We start from the raw sequence: 5860 nt of genomic DNA, 5'->3' as shown, positions 1-5860 counted from the left end.
TATTTTAATGTGTACTACTTCCTAGCTTAGTGTTACAACCAACCCTTAAGCAGGGAAACTGAAGTTCTTGTCAATAGATCCCTTGGGGTGGATTAGAGTAAAATGACACTGAATCACCAGTGTACATTTTTGAGGCAAGTTTATTTTAAAACAAATTGGTTGCACTGGAAAGGAGCCATTTTGTTTCTTCTCTATACAATTATAAAAATATGACAAAGAAAGTATATGAGGAGAAGAAAGAAAGAGGTGGGAAGGACAAGAGTAGATAGTGGGGAGGAAAGGTGTCACTGGCCATGGATCTGCAAAAATACTTGATTGTTGCAATTTTGATGTCCATGGTTGGAGTCATCAGGGCAGTCTTGATCTGTTGGGGCCAGCACCCAAACAACAAAGAGTTTGACAGCCTATATACATTCAGGTTTATGTGGGAATGCCCCAGTAGTTCCCTCAGGGAGGGGTTTCCTTTGGGGGTCTTTTGATGGTTTGTGGCCCCTTCCAATGACATGGTTGCTTCTTTGGTCCTGTTCCTGACTGTGCCAGCTGTGCCTCCTTAGGCAGGAATAGCTTCAGGCCCCTGTATGAGTGCCCAACACCTGCCCTGGGAGGGAGTTTTATGCTGTCAGCCTTGCTGGGGGAGAAGAAATTGGTATGATGAAAAGCACTACCTCATCTCTGCAGGATGGGCTTCTTAACAGCCTTTTACCTTATCTGGCATAAAAATGCTTTGCTGAAGACATCATTCCCATGTTATGAGGGAAACAACAGCCAAGCTCAACCAGCCCATCCAAGCAAAGTTCAGTCCATCCCACATCATTACATTTTATGATAAGCAGTATGCAGAACCTGTGATTTACATAATGGAAAACCACCATTCCCCTTACATTAATTAAATCAGTTGTGCCCACTGCACGGCCTCTTTGGCCTGAACAGCCCAGTCCCATAATGGCAGCAGGGCACAGGTGCTGCCAGCAGGGCAGAGGGTTGGGGACAGCTGGAGGAGCTGGCTGGAACACCCTGAGCTCTCGGAGCTGAGGGGGGACGTGGAGCTCAGTCCTGGGCTGCTGGGAGATGGGACTGCAATGCTCCTGCTGGCTTGTGTCCTTCCAGCCCTGGGCAAAGGCACTGGAGTGACTTTAAATAACAAATCTGCCCCTGCATAGCCTGGGTCTCATCCCACTCAAGGTACAGGAGTGGAGCATCACCTGTGATAGGATTGCAGGCAAGGTCAGTGCCTGGCCTGGTGGGTTACTGCCAGTCACTCAGAGTCACCTGAAAGCAATGGCTCTTAGCTTCTGGAGATGAGTCAAATGCCCCACTGCAATTTTTTAGATTGATTAAAACCATTATAGTCCAGAACTTGTTAGACCAATAAATAATCAGAAAAAAAGAAAACAGAAAATTGCCATAAGACTGATTACTAAAAGCAAGGTGAAAGAATAGGACCCTAAGGCCAGTTTTAAAGTGATGTAACTTCCTTATGCCACTGTGCTCTCAATTGTCAGTAGGCAGTGTGCTGAATTTCTTGCTGGCTGCAGCAGCTCAGCTGACAATTTCACAGCTGAAATTGTGGGGGAATCCTTGAGGCTGCCCATTCACTCTCCACTTGGTACAGCTACATAGGTCAGTACTGGTCTGGAGTGATACATACCAGTATATGGAAGTACCAGTATCAGGTGAAGCAGATTGTCTCAAAATCAAGGATCTGCACTTTATGAAGTGTTTTGAAAGCAGCAAAATTCCATAACTGGAGAGAATTTCATTATGTAGAAAATGCAGGGCCAGATTCTCAGGCACGTACCCTTACTCATCTGATGAGGGTGGTGTTTCCTAGGAAGAGTTGCCCACAGAGGTTCACATGTTGCCTTTTCATTCAAGAGCAGGACTCAAGTCTGTGTGGACAGTGTCCTTCTCTGTGATACTGCTGGTTCCTATTGATTTAGCAGCTGTTGCTGCACTCGTAGAAATCAATATCAGACTTGACCTATTTAAAGAAAGAAAGGAAACCATATACCTTCCCTCATCCCTGGGATAAGCTGAACTCAGAGAGCAGCCACTTTATTCACCTCTACATGTTGTGTTCCAGCACCAATGCCTTTCACAAGCTGCTGATGCTGGGCACCCAGCTCAGTGTTACCCCAGCCCTGCTTGCTCGGGGCAGGCTGTGGCCCACACCTGGTGTGTCACTGACCAAAGCAGCAGACAGCAAGTGCATCTGGCCTGATGTTGGGGTAAACAATGGATGCAGGCACATAGCAAACACTGCTCTGCTGAACTAAAAGGAAAATTTTAGTGTCCTGCCCACCAAAGGGGACTCATTTAAACTGAATGACCAAAGAGGAGAAAGATGAGATAATGCTGCATTTTTAAAATGTCTGTTCAGCCTGGATTGCATTTACATCTCCATCTGCCTTGCCTCTGCCTAGTGGTTTCAGCTTGACAGATCTGATGACTCACATTCTTCAAGGCTGCTTTCCCTTTTACTTCACAGGAAACAGGACTGCATGTTGAGAGCACAGAAACCCCTTTCTCCAGGGTACTCTTACTCAGAGTACATTTGACAACCAAAAAGAGAGACAAGTGTGTCAGAAACATCTTTTGAGCTATAATTAGGCAGTATAAACCCAGCAGGAGATCAACCATTTCTGTCTCACAGCAGCTAGAGAAGTGCTTCTGTGGGGACTTTTCTAATGAAATAATGATTTTAGTATTGATGTTACTAATATTTAGCTATACTGAATAAATGTACAGCTACACAAATAAACATTTATATATATCAACTGTACACCTACAAATTCTATATATACATGTAAATATGCATCTTGCATAGGAATGTTCATCTTCTGTACTTCACTTTGTAAATAAGCTATTTTTAGTAATTTCTTTTCCCTTCATTTCCCATTATCACATATTAGGCCAGCCCATCTGGTTACATCTTGCTGACTGCACTGGCATTTTCCAGTGAGGATGCTCTGGTGCTGCTGGGCTGATACTGTCAGTGAGTCAGGCCCTGATGGTGGGAGCTGTTCTCTGCATTGTACTTCTGTGACTCCTGACACTAAAGCCCAGGGTGGAATTTATCTCTGTGCTGCTGGGGGCACAGTTAGTACAGCTGGCAGTCACTGTGCACATCCTCTGTGTCTCCAGCCCCCAAAGCCAGCATTGGACCGGAGGGAGCGGAGCAGAGTGAAGCTCTGTCACTGTCCCAGCCCAGGTTATCGTCTCCATGTGAAGTTCAGCAAGGCTGGAGCTGGCAGGCTGCAGGAGAGGCTGCACCGAGGGAATGGCATCTCCAGCTTGAGGCAAGCTTGGCACTGCCCTCTCAGGCTTACATCAAAGGGAGCACTGATGAAAAGCTAACCTAGAGCATGAGCCCAGGCTGCTAAAGCCACTGACTGAAGGAGAGCTGAAGACAGCCTCAAACACACTTGACCTAGCATGGCATAGGGGAAGATTCTTGCCTTTATATCACCGTCACAGAAGAGTATTAATAGGAACAGTGAAAACCATCTTTAGCCTTTCAGTCAGAGGGTTCAAGAAGCTCCGGAAGAGCTCATCCTTATTATCCCTGGCTTACAGTTACACGCACTGAAGCACAAGAAAGTAAAACACTTTGTCCCAAAGCTACTCCAGCTGTGTCTAAACTATCTAATCTAAAGCTGACAATATGCCACAGGTAGAGCAGTACCTGCCAGCAAAACCAGGTCAGGATGGGTTTTGGTTCTGCAGGAAAGCTCTCTGAACTCTCCTCCTACTGGAAAAAAATATTTTTTTAATTCTGGCAGAATCATTGTAGAATATTGATCAAGGATTCATTGTAAAGACTCAACATCTTTTCTCATTAAAATAATTCTGCTAAAATACATGCCACAGAGCATATTGGGAGATTTTACAATAATTTTTGAGACATCTTCCAATATTTTCTGGCTTTTAATGATGAATATTTCACTCTGTCTGTAAACAGACAGTAACTAATAGCAAAACATTCTGTGTTCTTTATTTACAAGAAACAAATCTTCAGCTTTTGCTATTCCCCCAGATGTTAGCATTTTTAACTGGTTTATAACATTGTATAAGCAAAAATAATTATGAATGACTGCCACAACATTGAGGATCTCAGGGCTCTGCAGGTCAGAGTCAAGGAAATGCTGGCCTCCCAGTCCTGCTGTCCTCAGTGGTTTTGGATTCTTCTCTTTTTTGATGCTTCACTGATTTGCTGTTTGTTCACATAATGGATTTGCCTGGTGTCAGTGCCAGCTTAAGCTGAAAGAAGTTGTTGGGCCTCCTGCTGCTCTCGAGAGCAAAGAAGTTTACTGACTCTTGCTCAACTCATTTTGCTTTATAATCACAAGGCTCATAGCAGTCACCAGCCTAGCTTTCCACAAACACATCCAGGGACAGCAAAGACTGCAATAAATCCCTGAAAGAGGAATACATGATTCACCAGCAAAATCTGACATCTTGCATGAAATGAGACAGAAAACCACCCCACTGCAGATGGGTGCCTGTAAAGAAAAATTACACACTTAGGAGATTATACCATTTTTTTTTCTCTCAGAGCTTTTACAGCATGGCAATAACCCCATGGCAGTTTACCAGCTCCTGCTCTGGAATAACAAGCCTGTGCCCAGACCCCGAGGCGCACAGCAGAGGAGACAGATGGGTACATTTTGTTGCTGAGGAAAAGAGTTTCTGAGAGCAGTTCAGGAACTTCTTTTGCAAAGTGATGGATGTGTTCATCCATGCAAACTTGGAAAAAGGATGTGCCACAATGGGGGCTAAGAAAACTCTGTACTGTTTGTCCTCTATGTACAGTCCTGCAGAGTTCACATTGACAGATTTATCCTGTTATTGGAAAGGCTTGGACAATATAAAGGAGTGACTAAATGTCCAGAATAAATTAATAGTCAGGAGAAGGGAAGGCTCCAGGGAGATCTTATTGTGGCCTTTCAATACTTAAAGAGGATTGTAAGAAAGATGGAGGCAGACTTTTTAATAGGGTCTGTAACAATATGACAAGGCATAATGGTTTTAAACTAGAAGAGGGTCTAAAAGAGAGTTTGAACTAGAAGAAGATATATCTAGATTCAGACTAGCTATAAAGAATAAATGGTCCAGAATAACAAAGCTGAGAGTCTGAGAAACCCATTATCCCAGGTTTCTTCATAGGATGCTTCACATGACAGCAGAAGTGGCACAAGAGTCAAAGGAGCTCCTGTGAGAAGCTTAAGTATCATGAGAATTACTCCAAGGCAATGACAGAGAATATTTTAGCGCTTGGGAAGGAGGCATGAAGGGTCCCAAAAGTGATGGAGGTACTGGAGTATCTCTCCTATTAGGAGCAGCAGAGAGAGCTGGGACAATGAATAAAGCCTTTCAGCTAGACAGGCTGTGGCTGTAGAAGGAATGGCATTGGACATAACTAATGCCTCTGTCCCCCCCATTCCCCTGGCACCAAGCTCCCTCAAAACCTCTCCATGGGACCATGTGAAATCAAGGAATTCCCTGTTATGGAAAGAGAACATCAGTTAGTATATATACAGAGAGGTAACTCTCCCTCTATGTTTAAGATCTTTTCAAAAGTCTATTGAACTCTTTTTACCACGTGTTTGTCAGGATGTCCCCCAGCAGCAGTCAGTGTTTCCCTGCAAGCCTGTCTTTATTTATAAGTGTTGCTGGCTTGGCCTGATTTGCTCTGAATCCTCAGTTTCTACTCAGCTGCTGGGGAGGCCCGGTCTCCTGCCATTTAAACTTTGTTTAAACAGAGTTTCATATTAAAGTAATGGCAAGATGGGGACCAGGAGCAGATCCAAGAATAAAGTCTTGGAAAGAGACCCTTGGACCTAAAGCTAGAGCTATTTCT

Source organism: Melospiza melodia, chromosome 4, assembly GCF_035770615.1.
Source record: "Melospiza melodia melodia isolate bMelMel2 chromosome 4, bMelMel2.pri, whole genome shotgun sequence".
In the NCBI taxonomy this organism is placed as follows: Eukaryota; Metazoa; Chordata; class Aves; order Passeriformes; family Passerellidae; genus Melospiza; species Melospiza melodia.
This window is presented reverse-complemented; position numbering follows the sequence as displayed.